The sequence below is a fragment of the Mus caroli genome, unplaced genomic scaffold (assembly GCF_978045245.1).
Source record: "Mus caroli unplaced genomic scaffold, Mus_caroli_1 scaffold_2, whole genome shotgun sequence".
Lineage (NCBI taxonomy): Eukaryota > Metazoa > Chordata > Mammalia > Rodentia > Muridae > Mus > Mus caroli.
Genome location: NW_028227257.1, coordinates 157,967,722 through 157,986,652, shown reverse-complemented (window position 1 = coordinate 157,986,652; position 18,931 = coordinate 157,967,722). Strand labels below are relative to the sequence as shown.

At 40.8% G+C, this 18,931-nt stretch overlaps 1 protein-coding gene across 2 annotated transcripts in view; it reads left to right on the top strand.

Annotated features, from left to right (window-relative positions):
• Positions 1 to 18,291: 18,291 nt before the first annotated feature.
• Acbd5 (acyl-CoA binding domain containing 5) overlaps positions 18,292 to 18,931 on the top strand; it is a 50,871-nt gene continuing 50,231 nt past the window's right edge. The window contains exon 1 of one of the 2 annotated variants that reach the window (XM_029471612.2): positions 18,292 to 18,398. The gene's annotated coding sequence lies outside the window, so the exon portion shown is untranslated. The other variant, XM_029471624.2, reaches the window with a different exon arrangement.

The window sequence follows — 18,931 nt, the reverse complement described above, 5'->3', positions numbered from 1 at the left end:
TAGTCTGTGGCTTGTTTAGCCCTATGGATGTGAGTTTGTGTTGTGGCACAACAGCATGGGGTAGTGGTAGTGCATGTTAAAAACAAATCAATTCACCTTATGAGGCCAGAGGTTGGAGGGAACACACACACACACACACACACACACACACACACACACACACAGAGAGAGAGAGAGAGAGAGAGAGAGAGAGAGAGAGAGAGAGAGAGAGAGAGATCCTTTTTTTCTAACAGACCACTTAGCTACAAACTCATTGTTGGATTAAGCTGCTGATGAAATGAGTGCTTCCATGATCCAATCGCCTCTCCATAGTATCAACAACTGGTGACAAAGTCTTCAGCAAACACATAAGGTTTTTTGGAGGTTATTTCATATCCAAACCCTAAGAAGAAAGGACACAGTTCTGTTTATAATAGGGAATTCACTAACATCCTGACATTCTAAAACCCTCAATTACATTCTGTTTGCTGCCGCCACCACTGATGCTGCTATTATTCCTCCTCCTGTGATGATGAAAATTGATCTCAGGGCCTGGCATGGATGGGCCAGTCTGTCTCCATCTTAAAAGTCATCTTGTTACAAGGTCAAAACAAGCTCATTCCTGTTTTCTGTAAAACTTGGGTTTGACCATGTCTTGACCTATTTTCTGGAATTTGACATGTCACACACATGTTAAGACAAAAAACTTTGAGTTGTTTTCCAAGTTCCTATGTAACCAAAAACCTTTGAAAACCTCCTAGGCTTGAAGTTTTGAGATAAATATAAACCTCCATTTTTTCCTGTGTTAATACTATCTCTTGAAGCCCTTTAGGGTGATAGACCTATCTGGTGGAAAATAAAGCTTAACTTAAAGAACTCATTCTCATTTTGGGGATTAACAGCACATACTAATCAAGCAGTCTATGACTGAACCCCTACTTCTTTCTTCTTCTTCTTCTTCTTCTTCTTCTTCTTCTTCTTCTTCTTCTTCTTCTTCTTCTTCTTCTTCTTCTTTCTTCTTCTTCTTTCTTCTTCTCCTTCCTCTTCTTCTTTGTTTTTGAGACAGAGTCTCACTATGTATCCCAGGCTGGCCTGGAGCTGACTATGTAGATCAGGCTGGCCTTGAATTCACAGAGATCTACCTGCTACTGTACCCCAATTGCTGGGATAAAGGTGTGAGGTACAACAGCCTAGTTCCCCTTGCTTCTCATTACATTACTATCATTGGGCTGGAGATGCTGCTCAGTGATAAAATGTGTTCCTAAGGAGGCACAAGGTCCTGGATTTTGTCCCCAGCATTAAAGAAAAGAATCACATTACTATCCAGGCAACTCCATAAAGGAAAGAGAGATTAATATTACTTCCAGTTCAGCAAAGCCCACAAGAGGATTTCAGAAGTCAGAATGCAGTAGGACCCTACCTTCAGCTTTTATGGAAATTGATGAAAAAAATTACCTTATGCATTTATATTATTTGTAATATAAAGACCCACAGGCTGCAGCTTTCCAGCAGATCTGATTATTATTTAACATAGGAGAAAAGTTCTGTAATGTGTGTTGTGTTTGTAAATCATCACATATTTTCTGCATTCACTGAGGAGCTGGCTCTAGCAGCAGAGTTGACCCTCACACACTTCAGCTCCAAGTACATTTATGTGGAGTGTTCCTTGAGACCCTTGAGCTATGGCAGGGAAGAGAGAACAACAAAACATCGGAGAGTAAAAATACCATGTCCTTGTAGACAGACTATTTAGTCATTTATCCTATGACATGGAAAGTGCCCCAGGTCCCAAAAGGGAGGCGGTAACTTCAGTTCTTGGGTTTGGCTGTAGGAAGCTCATTTGCTGAGGGAAAGCGCAGTCAGTTCCAGGCTGTATGTTTGTAAACCCCTCCTTGATGATGTCATCCCTCTGATATTTATTCTTTCATTCAGAAGACTCACTTGAGGGGATGCTCAGTCTACCCCGGTTTTCTCTTGTTCTCTACTAGGTTCCAACTAACTGCCTTAACAGGGCTTCCTCCAGTTGATTTGTGCTGGATGTTTTATGTATATAACTTACCAGTTGTTTTGGTTCCCCTCCCCCATGCTCTTCAATCTTTTACGTAGGCTTCCTATATACATAATGAATCTATTTAAAACCAAAAGTATGACTGTCATAGAGCAATCTCCAGTTTGTACAGCACAAGGTCTTTCTTGGGATCTCAGAAGATCTTACACCAAGCCATAGACGAAAGTAGCTAAGTGTGGGGAAAGCTATAATCAAGAAGCAATTAAAAATTCAGGTGGTGGTGGTGTACACCTTTAATCCCAGCACTTGGGAGGCAGAGACAGGCGGATTTCTGAGTCTGAGGCCAGCCTGGTCTAAGAAGTGAGTTCCAGGACAGCCAGACAGCCAGGGCTACACAGAGAAACCCTGTCTCGAAAAAACAAAAACAAAAACAAAAACAAAATTAGCAACGATCAGATGCACAGTAGAGAGAGAGGGGCATGGAAGGCTTCTGTGACAACCCTTACTCTCCCACCCACCCCTCAAAAAGTCACAGCCCACACAAGAAGCTATTGAAGAGAAGTAACTGTTAAAAAGTGTGATGGCGATGCCGAAGTGTAGCTTTCCACAATTGATGGCTTCTGTTGGGGGTGTGAGAGGAAATGGACTCAGTTCTACTTAAGTGGCAGGCCACAGAGAGTTTAACTATGCCCCAGTGAGTATATAGAGAACACAAATAAGACTTGTTTATTTTTATGTTTCTATTTTTATTCTCATTTTTATTTTAACATTTTGTGGGGCCACAACAGTGGGGGGATGAACGTGGAAGGACTGAGAAATGGGTGTGGCTGGGGTGCATGATGTCAAGTTCTGAGAATCAAGAAAAATGTTATGTTGGGGAAAAAGTAGAAATGAGCTAAAAATGTAATGTATGTGTGTCTATGCAGAAAAATATATCTGTGAGTGAAACATTACTCTGCTTTCACTTCTATTCCGGGAGCTACAATATTTGCAACATGCTTTGGACAAATTAATCTTTTGGAAGCTGCTCAATCAATACATCCTTCTTTACCTTTCTCTCAGCTTAGTAAGATGCTATTGATATTTGTAACAATCAAGCAGTTTCCGTGGCACTTGACCTAGATAGCACTAACAAGTATTTCATTCACTAAACTGGGAGCTAGTCCTAAAAAAAACGTCCTTAGCTCCAACCTTTTCAGTGTTTGTTTTGTGTTTTTATAAATCTTTTACTGTGTGAAGTTCCTAGTATAAGTTCCCTTTTCCTGAGTGAACTCTGATAAAATTGACCAAATCATACTAAGATGTTCTAAGGCTATCAGCTGGATGTATAGAGATGGAAGAGTGTGTGCTTTGTATTCCTAAGGTCCTGGGCAGGGTCAACACCCAGAATTTAAAAAAAAAAAAAAAGTCATAAAAAAAAAAGATAACCTGTGTAGGATTTCTTTTTTCTTTCTTTCTTTCTTTCTTTCTTTCTTTCTTTCTTTCTTTCTTTCTTTCTTTCTTTCTTTCTTTCTTTCTTTCTTTCTCTCTTTTTTTTTTTTGTTTTTTTTTTTGTTTTTTTGTTTTTTGGTTTTTGGTTTTTTGAGACAGGGTTTCTCTGTCTGCCCTGGAACTCACTCTGTAGACCAGGCTGGCCTCAAACTCAGAAATCTGCCTGGGATTAAAGGTGTGCACCACCACTGCCTGGCTGTGTAGGATTTCTTAGCCTAAATTTATAGACAATAACTCAATTTCAGCACTCAAGAGTCTGAGGTAAGAGGATCTTCAAAACAAAAACCAAACCAACCCCCCCCAAAAAAAGCCCAACTCCCCCCCCAAAAAACAGAAACAAAATGAAACAGCAAAATCACACAATAACAATAGCAACAACAACAACAACAACAACAGTGAAATAGGGTGAAAAGAGAAGAAAAACAGGGATTTACTGTGAAAATTGTTTCATATACACAACACAAAAACAAGTTCTAGAGCAAATCATTTTAAAGCATAGAAACTTGCGCACCATTCACAATTAATGTCTTCTTTTGGAAAAAAAAATCAAAATTGAAGATGTACCTAAAAGTCCCTGGTGGCCAGGTGTGTTGGCATATGCCCTTAGTACCAGAATGGGAAATATGCTGGTACATTGCTGGAGAGGCAGCTGGTGGAGAAGATTGTGAATTTAATATGTGTGTTGACTTGGACTTTCCTAGTGAGTGCTGCTGGATACTTTTCAGGATTATCGGCCCATTGGGTATAATCTTTGTAGAAATGCCTATCAAAGTCTTTTTTGTATTTTAGAAACGTGACTTTTCCATTGTAGAATTTTCGGAAGTGGCTGTTTGGTTTTTAATTGTAATATAGCTAGGTTGCCCCGGAAACCTCAAACTCTTGCTTTCAAGTGGTTCTTTTGCTTCATCTGGGCTGTTGTTTAACAAAAATCTCAATCATTTAATTTTACCAATGAAGACTTGGGAGCCTGCTAGCTCAGAGAGGCAGAGAAAGCATCCGACTGACCTTCCTACTCAACAGAAAGCGTACCTCTCTCTTCTATTTTCTGTGTGACTACCTGTCCTCCTGACTCCATCTTATGTTTTTTTTTTTTTAAGATTTTTTCCTTTTTTTATTGGATATTTTATTTATTTACATTTCAAATGTTATCCCCTTTCCAGATCCCCCCTGAGACCCCTATCCCAAACCCCCTCATCCTGCTTCTATGAGGGTGTGCCCCCATCCACCCACCCATCCACTCCCGCCTGTCATTTGTTTGCTTCCTCTGTCTCTTGACCTATTGTTGACTTTATGTTTAATTCTGTTTAAAATGAGGCTGAGCCACATCACAACTAAAAACAAGTTTTTCTAATAATGAAGCACCAGAATAATTCCAGGCATTGGTGTGCTTACCCCATCTTACTGTGTGTCCTCAAGCCCTGCATTCTTGTTTTTTTTTTTTTTTTCTTTCGAGACAGGGTTTCTCTGTGTAGCCCTGGCTGTCCTGGTACTCACTTTGTAGACCAGGCTGGCCTCGAACTCAAAAATCCGCCTGCCTCTGCCTCCTGAGAGCTGGGATTAAAGGCGTGCGCCACAATGCCCCACCCAGCAAGTGCTCTTAACCACTGAGCTGTCTTTCCAGGTCCTGAAACTAGCATTTAAAAAGGCGTGATACCTCTGATTTTCTAACTTGCCTGAAACAGCTTCCTATATCATGCTTTGTCTCATCTCTCATCCATGGCCTTATCACACGAGCAAACTCTGTTCCTCTGGCTCGGGTGCTTTTGTAGCTTTCCCCTTTTCTTTCCATAGAATGGGTCTTCTTCCCATACTTTCTGCATGTACACACCTTCCCATTCTTGAAAAACCCATTCAAATGTGGCTTGAGCAGTGTGCCTTCCTAATCTATATCTTTAATCAAGCTATCCTGTTTCCATAACACTTTAAAAAAACATAAACTTTTTGTAAAATTATTTGTGTGTGTGTGTGTTCCCACATTTGTGTGTATGTATGAATACTCACCCACAGAATACACGTGTAGGACAGATCACAACCTCAGGTGTTAGCCTTCAGATTTCACCTCATTGGGGACAAAGTCTCTTTGATATTTTCTGCTGCAGATATTTTCCTGACTGCCCTTCTCATGTACTTGTAAATATGGTGGGATACCGCTATGTACCACCACAGCCAGTCTTACCTGATGATTCAAACTCAGATCCTCATGGTTGCATGCCAGGTGGTTAACCTAATGAGCCATCTCATCAGGCAGCAATAGAAATTTAACTGAAACCCGACAGTTTGAAAAATTACAGTTCAGAAGTTTCATAAAGTCCTTGGTCCTCCTGCACCACTTCTCAGTGACTGGGCTTCTATGCATGGGCCACCATGGTTGGCTTCCTGCTTCTATTCTAATACAATTATTAAAACTTTTTATATGTTTGGATCATTTAATATTTTTCTTTCAAAGTTCAGGCTTTTTTTTTTCTTGTTTTTACAACTCAGATTATAGATACTTACAGTTCCGGTCATTTGGTCTCCCTGTTCTTAAGTAGTTCATATTTATCTTTTTATTTTTATTTTTAAGTTTATTCTTCTCTTACACAATACAATACAGTTTCCCCTTCCTCTACTCCTCCCAGTGCACGCCTCCCCCCCCCCCCCCCCGGCCTCCAGATCCACTCCCCTTCCACTTCCCTTCAGAAAAGAGCAGCTTCCCAGGGATATCAACCAAATATGGTATAACACGTTACAGTAAGCCTAGGCACAAACCCTCATATCAAGACTGGCCAAGCCAACCAGGAGGAAAAGGGTCCCAAGAACAGACAAGAGTCAGATACACCCCTACTCTCACTGTTCGGAATCCCACAAGAACACCAAGTTACACAAGCATTAGATACATGCAGAAGATCTAGACAGTCCCATGCATTGTCACATCAGGCTCTGTGAGTGCCTATGAGCCCTGCTTAACTGATTCTGTGGATTTTCTTATGGTGTACTTGACCCCTCTTACTCCTACAATCCTTTCTCCCCATCTTCCACCAGATTCCATAAGCTTTACCTGTAGGTCTCTACATCTGTTTCCTTCAGTTGCTGGATGAAGCCTCTCTGTTGAAGATTGGTCTGGGCACGGATCTATGTGTATAGAAGTTTATCATTAGGAATCATTTCATTGACTCTTTTTTGTTGTTGTTTTTGTTTGTTTGCTTGCTTGTTTGTTTGTCATTTGTGTTTGCTTCTATGCTAGGTCTCTGGTCTATCCAGCCTCTTGTTCCTAGCCATCCAGGTAGTGTCAGGAATGGGCTCCCTCTCATGACATGAGCCTCAAGTAGGACCAATCAATTGGTTGGCCACTCCCACAAATTCTGTGCCACCATTACCCAACCATATCTTTCAAACAGGACAAATTATGGATCAGAGGTTGTGTGGCTGGGTTTGTGTTACATATGATGGCCAGTTCAAGCTTCATGTCTCACATTACTTGGAGTCCTTGAGAGCTAGGTTCACTTTCATAGAATCCAGGGAGTTCCCATCACTAAGTTTCCACATCATCCTTCCAAATTTTCCCCACTTTCAGTTTTCCCTCCCCATATTCATTCTCTCTCTCTCTCTCTCTCTCTCTCTCTCTCTCTCCCTTCTTCCCTCCCTCCCTCCTCCCCTCCCTCCCTCCATCTCCTTTCTTCTCTCTCCCCCTCTCCCTCTCTGCCTTTCCTTCGCCCATTACCCGTCCCCACCTGGCCTTTCCTATTTTCATCTCACATGTGTTTCACCCCACCCCCACTGGCACCCCCTTAAGCCCTAAGAATCTGTGGATTGTAGCATGACTATCCTTTCTTTAATAGTTAACATCCACTTATAAGTGAGCACATACCATATTTGTCTTTCTGGGTCTGAGTTACCTCATATAGGATCTTTTTAATAGTTCCATCCATTTGTCTGCAAATATTTCAAGTTATATTATTTTTTTTTAATTTTTAATATTTTTATTACATATTTTCCTCAGTTACATTTCCAATGCTATCCCAAAAGTCCCCCATAGCGCCCCCCACTTCCCTACCCACCCATTCCCATTCTTTTGGCCCTGGCATTCCCCTATATTGGGGCATATAAGGTTTGCAAGTCCAATGGGCCTCTCTTTCCAGTGATGGCCGACTAGGCCATCTTTCCATACATATGCAGCTAGAGACAAGAGCTCTGGGGTTCTGGTTAGTACATCATGTTGTTCCAACAATAGGGTTGCAGATCCCTTTAGCTCCTTGGGTACTTTCTCTAGCTTCTCCATTGGGAGCCCTGTGATACATCTAATAGCTGACTGTGAACATCCACTCCTGTGTTTGCTAGGCCCCGGCATCGTCTCACAAGAGACAGCTATATTTGGGTCCTTTCAGCAAAATCTTGCTAGTGTATGCAATGGTGTCAGCATTTAGAAGCTGCTTATGGGATGGATCCCTGGATACGGCAGTCTCTAAATGGTCCATCCTTTCATCACAGCTACGAACTTTGTCTCTGTAACTCCTTCCCTGGGTGTTTTGTTCCCAATTCTAAGAAGGTGCACAGTGTCCACACTTTGGTCTTCATTCTTCTTGAGTTTCATGCGTTTAGCAAATTGTATCTTATATCTTGGGTATCCTAAGTTTTGGGCTAATATCCACTTATCAGTGAATACATATTGTGTGAGTTCTTTTGTGATTGTGTTACTTCACTCAAGATGATGCCCTCCAGGTCCATCCATTTGGCTAGGAATTTCATAAATTCATTCTTTTTAATAGCTGAGTAGTACTCCATTGTGTAAATGTACCATAATTTCTGTATCCATTCCTCTGTTGAGGGACATCTGGGTTCTTTCCAGCTTCTGGCTATTATAAATAGGGCTGCTATGAACATAGTGGAGCATGTGTCCTTCTTACCGGTTGGGACATCTTCTGGATATATGCCCAGGAGAGGTATTGCTGGATCCTCCGGTAGTACTATGTCCAATTTTCTGAGGAACCGCCAGACTGATTTCCAGAGTGGTTGTACAAGCTTGCAATCCCACCAACAATGGAGGAGTGTTCCTCTTTCTCCACATCCTCGCCAGCATCTGCTGTCACCTGAATTTTTGATCTTAGCCATTCTGACTGGTGTGAGGTGGAATCTCAGGGTTGTTTTGAGTTGCATTTCCCTGATGATTAAGGATGTTGAACATTTTTTCAGGTGCTTCTCTGCCATTCGGTATTCCTCAGGTGAGAATTCTTTGTTCAGTTCTGAGCCCCATTTTTTAATGGGGTTATTTGACTTTCTGGAGTCCACCTTCTTGAGTTCCTTATATATATTGGATATTAGTCCCTTATCTGATTTAGGATAGGTGAAGATCCTTTCCCAATCTGTTGGTGGTTTTTTTGTCTTATTGATGGTGTCTTTAGCATTGCAGAAGCTTTGCAGTTTCATGAGGTCCCACTTGTCAATTCTCGATCTTACAGCACAAGCCATTACTGTTCTATTCAAGAATTTTTCCCCTGTGCCCATATCTTCAAGGCTTTTCCCCACTTTCTCCCTCCTCTATAAGTTTCAGTGTCTCTGGTTTTATGTGAAGTTCCTTGATCCACTTAGACTTGACCTTAGTACAAGGAGATAGGAATGGATCGATTCGCATTCTTCTACATGTTAACAACCAGTTGTGCCAGCACCATTTGTTGAAAATGCTGTCTTTCTTCCACTGGATGTTTTTAGCTCCCTTGTCGAAGATCAAGTGACCGTAGGTGTGTGGGTTCATTTCTGGGTCTTCAATTCTATTCCATTGGTCTATTTGTCTGTCACTATACCAGTACCATGCAGTTTTTATCACAATTGCTCTGTAGTAAAGCTTTAGGTCCGGCGTGGTGATTCCACCAGAGGTTCTTTTATCCTTGAGAAGAGTTTTTGCTATCCTAGGTTTTTTGTTATTCCAGATGAATTTGCAGATTGCACTTTCTAATTCGTTGAAGAATTGATTTGGAATTTTGATGGGGATTGCATTGAATCTGTAGATTGCTTTTGGCAAGATAGCCATTTTTACAATGTTGATCCTGCCAATCCATGAGCATGGGAGATCTTTCCATCTTCTGAGATCTTCTATAATTTCTTTCTTCAGAGACTTGAAGTTTTTATTATACAGATCTTTCACTTCCTTAGTTAGAGTCACGCCAAGATATTTTATATTATTTGTGACTATTGAGAAGGGTGTTGTTTCCCTAATTTCTTTCTCAGCCTGTTTATTCTTTGTGTAGAGAAAGGCCATTGATTTGTTTGAGTTAATTTTACATCCAGCTACTTCACCGAAGCTGTTTATCAGGCTTAGGAGTTCTCTGGTGGAATTTTTAGGGTCACTTATATATACTATCATATCATCTGCAAAAAGTGATATTTTGACTTCATCTTTTCCAATTTGTATCCCTTTGATCTCCTTTTGTTGTCGAATTGCTCTGGCTAGGACTTCAAGTACAATGTTGAATAGGTATGGAGAAAGTGGACAGCCTTGTCTAGTCCCTGATTTTAGAGGGATTGCTTCAAGCTTCTCACCATTTACTTTGATGTTGGCTACTGGTTTGCTGTAGATTGCTTTTATCATGTTTAGGTATGGGCCTTGAATTCCTGATCTTTCCAAGACTTTTATCATGAATGGGTGTTGGATCTTGTCAAATGCTTTTTCCGCATCTAACGAGATGACCATGTGGTTTTTGTCTTTGAGTTTGTTTATATACTGGATTACGTTGATGGATTTCCATATATTGAACCATCCCTGCATCCCTGGGATGAAACCTACTTGGTCAGGATGGATGATTGTTTTGATGTGTTCTTGGATTCGGTTAGCAAGAACTTTATTGAGGATTTTTGCATCAATATTCATAAGGGATATTGGTCTGAAGTTTTCTATCTTTGTTGGGTCTTTTTGTGGTTTAGGTATCAGAGTAATTGTGGCTTCATAGAATGAGTTGGGTAGAGTACCTTCTGTTTCTATTTTGTGGAATAGTTTGTGAAGAACTGGGATTAGATCTTCTTTGAAGGTCTGATAGAACTCTGCACTAAACCCATCTGGTCCTGGGCTTTTTTTAGTTGGGAGACTATTAATGACTGCTTCTATTTCTTTGGGAGATATAGGGCTGTTTAGATCATTAACCTGATCTTGATTCAACTTTGGTACCTGGTATCTGTCTAGGAACTTCTCCATTTCATCCAGGTTCTCCAGTTTTGTTGAGTATAGCCTTTGGTAGAAGGATCTGATGGTGTTTTGGATGTCTTCAGGATCTGTTGTTATGTCTCCTTTTTCATTTCTGATTTTGTTAATTAGGATGCTTTCCCTGTGCCCTCTAGTGAGTCTGGCTAAGGGTTTATCTATCTTGTTGATTTTCTCAAAGAACCAGCTCCTTGATTGGTTGATTCTTTGAATAGTTCTTCTTGTTTCCACTTGGTTGATTTCACCCCTGAGTTTGATTATTTCCTGCCGTCTACTCCTCTTGGGTGAATTTGCTTCCTTTTGTTCTAGTGCTTTTAGGTATGTTGTCAAGCTGCTAATGTGTGCTCTCTCTAGTTTCCTTTTGGAGGCATTCAGAGCTATGAGTTTTCCTCTTAGAAATGCTTTCATTGTGTCCCATAAGTTTGGGTATGTTGTGGCTTCATTTTCATTGAACTCTAAAAAGTCCTTAATTTCTTTCTTTATTCCTTCCTTGACCAAGGTATCATTGAGAAGAGTGTTGTTCAGTTTCCACGTGAAGGTTGGCTTTCTATTATTTATTTTGTTATTGAAGATCAGCCTTAGTCCATGGTGATCTGATAGGATGCATGGGACAATTTCAATATTTTTGTATCTGTTGAGGCCTGTTTTGTGACCAATTATGTGGTCAATTTTGGAGAAGGTACCATGAGGTGCTGAAAAGAAGGTATATCCTTTTGTTTTAGGATAGAATGTTCTGTAGATATCTGCCAGATCCATTTGATTCATAATTTCTGTTAGTTTCACTGTGTCCCTGTTTAGTTTCTGTTTCCATGATCTGTCCATTGGTGAAAGTGGTGTGTTGAAGTATCCCACTATTATTGTATGAGGTGCAATGTGTGGTTTGAGATTTACTAAAGTTTCTTTAATGAATGTGGCTGCCTTTGTATTTGGAGCATAGATATTCAGGATTGATAGTTCCTCTTGGAGGATTTTACCTTTGATGAGTATGAAGTGTCCCTCCCTGTCTTTTTTAATGACTTTGGGTTGGAAGTCAATCTTATCAGATATTAGAATGGCTACTCCAGCTTGTTTCTTCATACCATTTGCTTGGAAAATTGTTTTCCAGGCTTTCATTCTGAGGTAGTGTCTATCTTTTTCTCTGAGACGAGTTTCCTGTAAGCAGCAAAATGTTGGGTCTTGTTTGTGTAGCCAGTTTGTTAGTCTATGTCTTTTTATCGGGGAGTTGAGTCCATTGATATTAAGAGATATTAAGGAAAAGTAATTGTTGCTTCCTGTTATTTTTGTTGTTAAAGTTGGCATTCTGTTCTTGTGGCTGTCTTCTTTTCGGTTTGTTGAGGGATTACCTTCTTGTTGTTTCTAGGGCGTGGTTCCTATCCTTGTATTGGTTTTTTTCTGTTATTATCCTTTGAAGGGCTGGATTCATGGAGAGATAATGTGTGAATTTGGTTTTGTCGTGGAATACTTTGGTTTCTCCATCTATGTTAATTGAGAGTTTGGCTGGGTATAGTAGCCTGGGCTGGAGTTTGTGTTCTTTTAGTGTCTGTATAACATCCGTCCAGGATCTTCTGGCTTTCATAGTCTCTGGTGAGAAATCTGGTGTAATTCTGATAGGCTTGCCTTTATATGTTACTTGGCCTTTTTCTCTTACTGCTTTTAATATTCTATCTTTTTTAGAGCATTTGTTGTTCTGATTATTATGTGTTGGGAGGTATTTCTTTTCTGGTCCAGTCTATTTGGAGTTCTGTAGGCTTCTTGTATGTTCATGGGCATCTCTTTCTTTAGATTTGGGAAGTTTTCTTCTATAATTTTGTTGAAGATGTTTGCTGGTCCTTTGAGTTGAAAATCTTCATTCTCATCCACTCCTATTATCCGTAGGTTTGGTCTTCTCATTGTGTCCTGTATTTCTTGGATGTTTTGAGTTAGGATCTTTTTGCATTTTACATTTTCCTTGATTGTTGTGCCGATGTTCTCTATGGAATCTTCTGCACCTGAGATTCTCTCTTCCATCTCTTGTATTCTGTTGCTGATGCTGGTATCTATGGTTCCAGATTTCTTTCCTAGGGTTTCTATCTCCAGTGTTGCCTCATTTTGGGTTTTCTTTATTGTGTCTACTTTCCTTTTTAGGTCTAGTATGGTTTTGTTCATTTCCATCAACTGTTTGGATGTGTTTTCCTGTTTTTCTGTAAGGACTTCTACCTGTTTGATTATGTTATCCTGTTTTTCTTTAAGGATTTGTAACTCTTTAGCAGTGTTCTCCTGCAATTCTTTAAGGGATTTTTGTGCTTCCTCTTTACTGTCTTCTACCTGTTTACCAGTGTTCCTTTGTATTTCTTTAAGTGTGTTATTAAAGTCCTTCTTGAAGTCCTCTACCATCATCAGGAGATATGCTTTTAGATCTGTGTCTAGCTTTTCCAGTGTGTTGGGGTGCCCTGGACTGGGCGAAGTGGGAGTGCTGGGTTCTGATGATGGTGAGTGGTCTTGGTTTCTGTTAGTAAGATTATTACGTTTACCTTTCGCCATCTGGTAATCTCTGGGGTTAGTTGTTGTCGTTGTCACTGTTTAAAGATTGGAGCAGAAGCTGTGTTCCACTCACCAGCAGTCTCAAAATCCTGTGTCGGGGGTTGTGGGTAGCTGGCGGGTGTCTGCCAACCCTGCACTCTAGCTACCTTGGTGCTGGTCCGGCCGGATGAGGCCTGTGGCCCTACTCAGGCCAGTTTTCTGCTTCCCTAACTAATGCAGTCTCAGGTCCCGCGCGCAATTGGATTGGAGCAGAAGCTGTGTTCCACTCACCAGAAGTCTTAAGATTTTGTGGCAGGTGTTGTGGGTAGCTGGCGAGTGTCAGCCGACCCTGCGCCCTAGCTACCCTGGTGCTGTTCTGACCGGAAGAGCGTTCATATTTATCTATTCCACTGCTGATGATCATAGAGCTGTTCTTAGCTTTGGGCAGTTAGTTACTTGTGTTGGTGCTGTAACAAAACATGTGACAAAAGCAAAAGAGGGAAGGGAGGATTTATTTTGGCTTATACTTCTAGGAGATACAGTTCACCATGGAGAGGAATGTGTGGCAGCATTAACAGAAGGTAGAAAAAGGGACCATGAATTTGAAAGAGAGCAAGTGTGGGGGGGTATATGTGACTGTGCAGAGGGAGGAAAGGGAAGGGAGAAATGATATTATACTATAATCTCAAAAATAAAAGAAATAATTAAAAGAAAAGAAAATAGCAGAAAGTGGTTGGTTACATTGCATCCAAGTCACAAATCAGGGAACAATGAATGTGAGTGCTCAGCCCTTTCTCTCTCTTAAAAATGGCTTAAAATTTTCAAAACCTCCTTTAATAAGGGTACTTAAATGCTTTAACCTCCCACCCACCAGAGGTAAGAAAAAGGTTAATAGGGGAAAGGGGGATGTGGAGCTGTTTAACAATAGTTCTTTTAGGTGATTCCAATCTTTCTTGTCAGGGTATTAGCAGTTCAGATCACATGAATCAGCAGTGGTAGCTAGATATACTCGCAAACACTACTTATGAATCGGCAATGGCAGTTTGATCCCAAAGAAACCACAAAGCTCTGCCAATTGGCCCGAGACTGAAAAAAACAGCAACAAAACAAAACAAAACAAAACAACAGAAATATCATGAGAAGCTGGTACATTTTTATCTATGAAGTCACGACAAATGACGATCAGCGAAGAAGGCAAGGCGAACCAATGCTACACTGCATCATCCATTGTCTGTTGGGTTATATTTATACCCCTTCCAAACTTTGCATGTTCTCTCAAGTGTCTGCTCTAGCAAAACATCACATGACCTTTTTCCAGGCTGCTTCCAGAAAAACACTAGGTGTCTGTCCTCAGCAAAAAGTCCTCTCCTAAGATAGTTCCCAGAAAAGCATCTCTTGACACAACTGAGTTCAAACAAACAAACAAACCAAATTTTCCACTTCAGTGTTGAGTGCCTATAGATGCCAGAGATGTTGGATTTCATAGAATTGGAATTACAGGCAGTTGTGACCCACCTGATTAGGAATTGAACTTAGGTCCTCTGGAAGAGCAGAGCACACTCTCAACTGCTGAGGCATCTCACCATTCTGCCTTCCATGATTTCATGTATTTCATTAATGTAATATGGCTGTTTCTATATCCTTTAATACTTTTATATATCTTTATTTCTTCAAGACTACTACATTGTTTTAACTGTCTTACATGTCTTGTCACATTAGACTTTGAGTTCCTTGAGATTAATTAATTTTGTTTCTTTTTGGCAGAACAGAAAGCCTATTCTAAGGTCTCAGACATGTGGAGAAGCACTCTGTCACCGAGATACACTCCCACCCATATCTAAACATGGTGGGAGTTTGGGAAGTATTTGTAAAAGAAGGAACATCTAAAATAATTCTTTCAAACTTAATCTTTATTCATTTGTGATTTGTTGGACACAAAAATGTAGCATTTTATGTTTTTAAGACCAAAAGTATTTTAAAAATAAAACATCTATAGCAATGCATAATCAAGAATGCTTCAAATTGCTGGGCAGTGGTGGCGCATGTCTTTAATCCCAGCACTTGGGAGGCAGAGACATGAGGATTTCTGAGTTCGAGGCTAGCCTTATCTACAGAGTGAGTTCCAGGACAGCCAGGGATACACAGAGAAACCCTGTCTCGAAAAACAAAACAAAACAAAACAAACAAACAAACAAAAAAAAACCAAAAAACAACCAAGAAAGAATACTGCAAATTAAGTAATACACAAAAATACTTAGAGACATTAAACAGTGTCTCATGGGATCAAATTTTCAGTTAGAATTGTAACTTCACATAATTAGAAGACAGTTTGGGAACTGATTCCATCTATCACATTCACGAATATATTACAGCAGGACTTATCACTTTAAATCAACAAAGCTATACAAATTGCTTTTTTAAATTTTATTTTCAATATGTGTATGTGTGTGTGCCTGTTGTGTGAGTATCTGCACATATGTGCATGTGCCTGTAGAGGTCAGTGGAGTCATATCTCCTGGATCTGGAGTTTCAGGTGGGTATGGGCCCCATAATGTGGGCTCCAGGACTCACCTTTGGTCCTATAGAGGAGCAGTGCATGTTCTTGACTGTTGAGTGAGCTCTCTAGCCCCAAACAAACAAGACCTTTTCTAAAAATCAGATGTATTTATTCTATGTTACCAGTGTTAGTGTTTTGCCTACAAGATTTATACCCCACATGGGTGTCTGGTACCAGAGGAAGTCAGAAGAGGGTATTGGATCCCCAAGAACTGATGTTACTAGAGGCTGTTAACCCCTACATGAGTGCTAGGAACCAAACTTGGATCCGTTGCAAGAGCAACCAGTGCTCTGAAGTACTGAAACATTTCTCTAGAGTTTTGTTGTTGTTGTTGAGTTTTATTTTTGTGTGTGTGTTAAAGACAGGGTCTGTCAACATGACTGTACAAGAATACACCATGTAGACCAGGCTGGCCTTGAACTCACAGAAACTTGACTGTCTCTCTGAGTGCTGTGATTAAAGTCATGCAACACCATCTCTCTTTCTATTTTTAACTGATAATCTCACTATTTTGTAAAGGCTTGTTTGAACTCCTGAGTTAAGGGTGTGATTCTCATGCCTCTGTTTCCCTTGTGTATGTGTACGCCAGAGTACAACTTTTGGGCATTAGTTCTTGACTGCCAACATGTGGGTTCTGGAAATTGAACTCAGGTTGTTAAGTTGGTGGGAAGCACTTTTACTCACTGAGCCATATATCACTGGCCCTTGACTCATTACTTTCAAAAAATAAATTAATTTCTTTAAGGAATATGTGAAAAATGTATATGTCTATGTGATCATATATTTTATATATACATATATACACACATTCTATAATATTTAAACTAGGTTAAACACATCAATTTAAAACAAGATATTTAAATATTTTAATAATTGTTTTTTTAATGACTATTAGTGTTTTGGGTACATGTTTTGGGTATATCTATGCCTGGTACCTAAGGAAGCAGGAAGAGGGTGTTAGATCCCATGAAACTAGAGTTACAGACATTGTGAGCCACCATGTGGGTGCTGGGAATTGAACCTGGGTCTTCTGGAAGAGCAGTCAGTGCTCTTAACCAGAGCTATCTATCTCCTTGAATTATTTCTTTGAAATAAAAACATCACATTTTCCTTCCAGTTTTTGAAACATAACACATATGATTATGTAGTCATTCCACTATATCACATCAGAGCTTCTACTCTTATCTATTTATAATTTATTACCATGAGTTAAATTCCCACACTTTTCTTCTACTTCCTGCTCCACATTTTGATAACTACCCTACTTGCAACTTCTCTCAAGTAATAGACAGCTGTGTTTGGGTTATTATTGCAGTGACGAAACACCATAACAAAAGCAACTTGGGAAGGAAAGAGTTTATTCAGCTTATTCTATATCACTGTTCATCATCAATGAAACTCAAGACAGGAACCTGGAGGCAGAACCTGACGCAAAAGCCATGGAGGAATGCTGCTCACTGGCTTGCACAGCCTGCTTTCTTACAGAATCTAGGATCACCACCTCAGGGATGGTACCGCTCACAATGGGCTGGGAATTCCCATATCAATCGCTTAATTTAAAAAAAAAAAAATGCTCTACAGGCTTGCTAAGAGTCTGATCTCAGCCGGACGTGGTGGCACACGCCTTTAATCCCAGCACTCCGGAGGCAGAGGCAGGCGGATTTCTGAGTTCGAGGCCAGCCTGGTCTACAGAGTGAGTTCCAGGACAGCCAGGGCTATACAGAGAAACCCTGTCTCCAAAACAACAACAACAAAAATTATAATAAATAAATAAAATAAAATTCAGTGCAATCACTGGCAAAATATGCTGTCATTAGTCTGTCATTAGTAACTAAAGATCTACAGAACCAGTAGGGTAGCTCATTACGTAAGTCTAATTAGCAGTTGTCAAAATCAAGTATTAAAAATAAACACCCAACACTTTTTCAGAATATATATACCTGAGTATACTAGGAATGACTGAGAAGCACCCCAGTTCGAGAAAAGTGTAGGTGAGGCAAAGATAAACACACAAAGCGTTCTCATGTTGAGAAGGTTAGAAAACGTGTTTCTCTTTTACATGATTAGGACAAGTCTCATTTATAGCAGGTTTTATGATTTGACTGACACTCGCTTGCTTGCTAACTAATTAAATTTTAGGACCTTGGGCAAGTCAACTATCATTTCCTCATCTATAAACACCTTACGGTGCTTTTGAAACAGATCATACATTTGCCAAACATTACACACAGGAAGGCGGTGAAGCACTTCGGAGCGGTTCTCTAGTGAAGCCTGCGTTCCTCCAGTGCCTTTTGTCTTTTTGATTAAACCATCAGTGAGTCCGGAACTGTTTCTGGGGTACTTTTGAGCACAGGCCGCATGAGCCCTGAAAGAACTCTTCAGACGACACTGTTCTCAATACCCAGATGAACATGCTATGTCAGAGGAACTACAGAGATTCCTTTTTGCTCGAAGCTTAAGAAGTACTTTGGAGACGCCCCAAAAGCAATCCGGAAGAAAGGAACTTCCGCCACACACAGGAAGGGTGGGCTACAAGGAAAAACCGAACCGGAACCGGAGGGAATGACGCCAGCCTACAGAAGAAGGTGTCCGGAAGCGCCGGGGGACTACAGTTCCCATAAGCCCGCGGGGGCAAGGTGCGGGGCAGGCGTCGAGACAAAACGGACAGGCCTTGCCAGTCATTTGGCTATATCAAGGTAAATGCCGACATCGCGGCTCCAAGGGAAGAGTGACTTATAGTTCGCAACTAGATTTTTACGAGTAATCTTCCCAACCCATCCTAAACCGACAAAACTGACGTTCCCAGCGGGGCGTCCTTGAGATTTCCAGGCCACGGCACTCTACGCCTGCGGCGAGCTTCCTCAGTGCCTACGACGCGGGCATTACGTTGTTCACCGACCTTCTCCATCCCTAGCCTCCGGCGGAGCTGGACGTGGGCTGTGCCTGTCTCCTGGGCCTGGAGAGTGGGTAGTGGAGGTGTTGCGCAGCAGGCCGCCACCGCTCACCTTTGCTCTCTCCGCGGCCACCCTTGGGGCCAGACGGTGAAAGCTGTCCCAGACTTGGGAGCCAGGGCTAAGCCCTTCCATCCTTGCCCTTAATCCTCCCTTTCTCCCCTTTAGCGTGTTGTATATCCACAGAAGAGGTCAAGTGCCTTCTCCTAGGTCACAGAGAGTAAGTGTCAAAAGAAGTTTTGAAGCCACTTTTATGATTCATTCCCTTCTACAGTTTA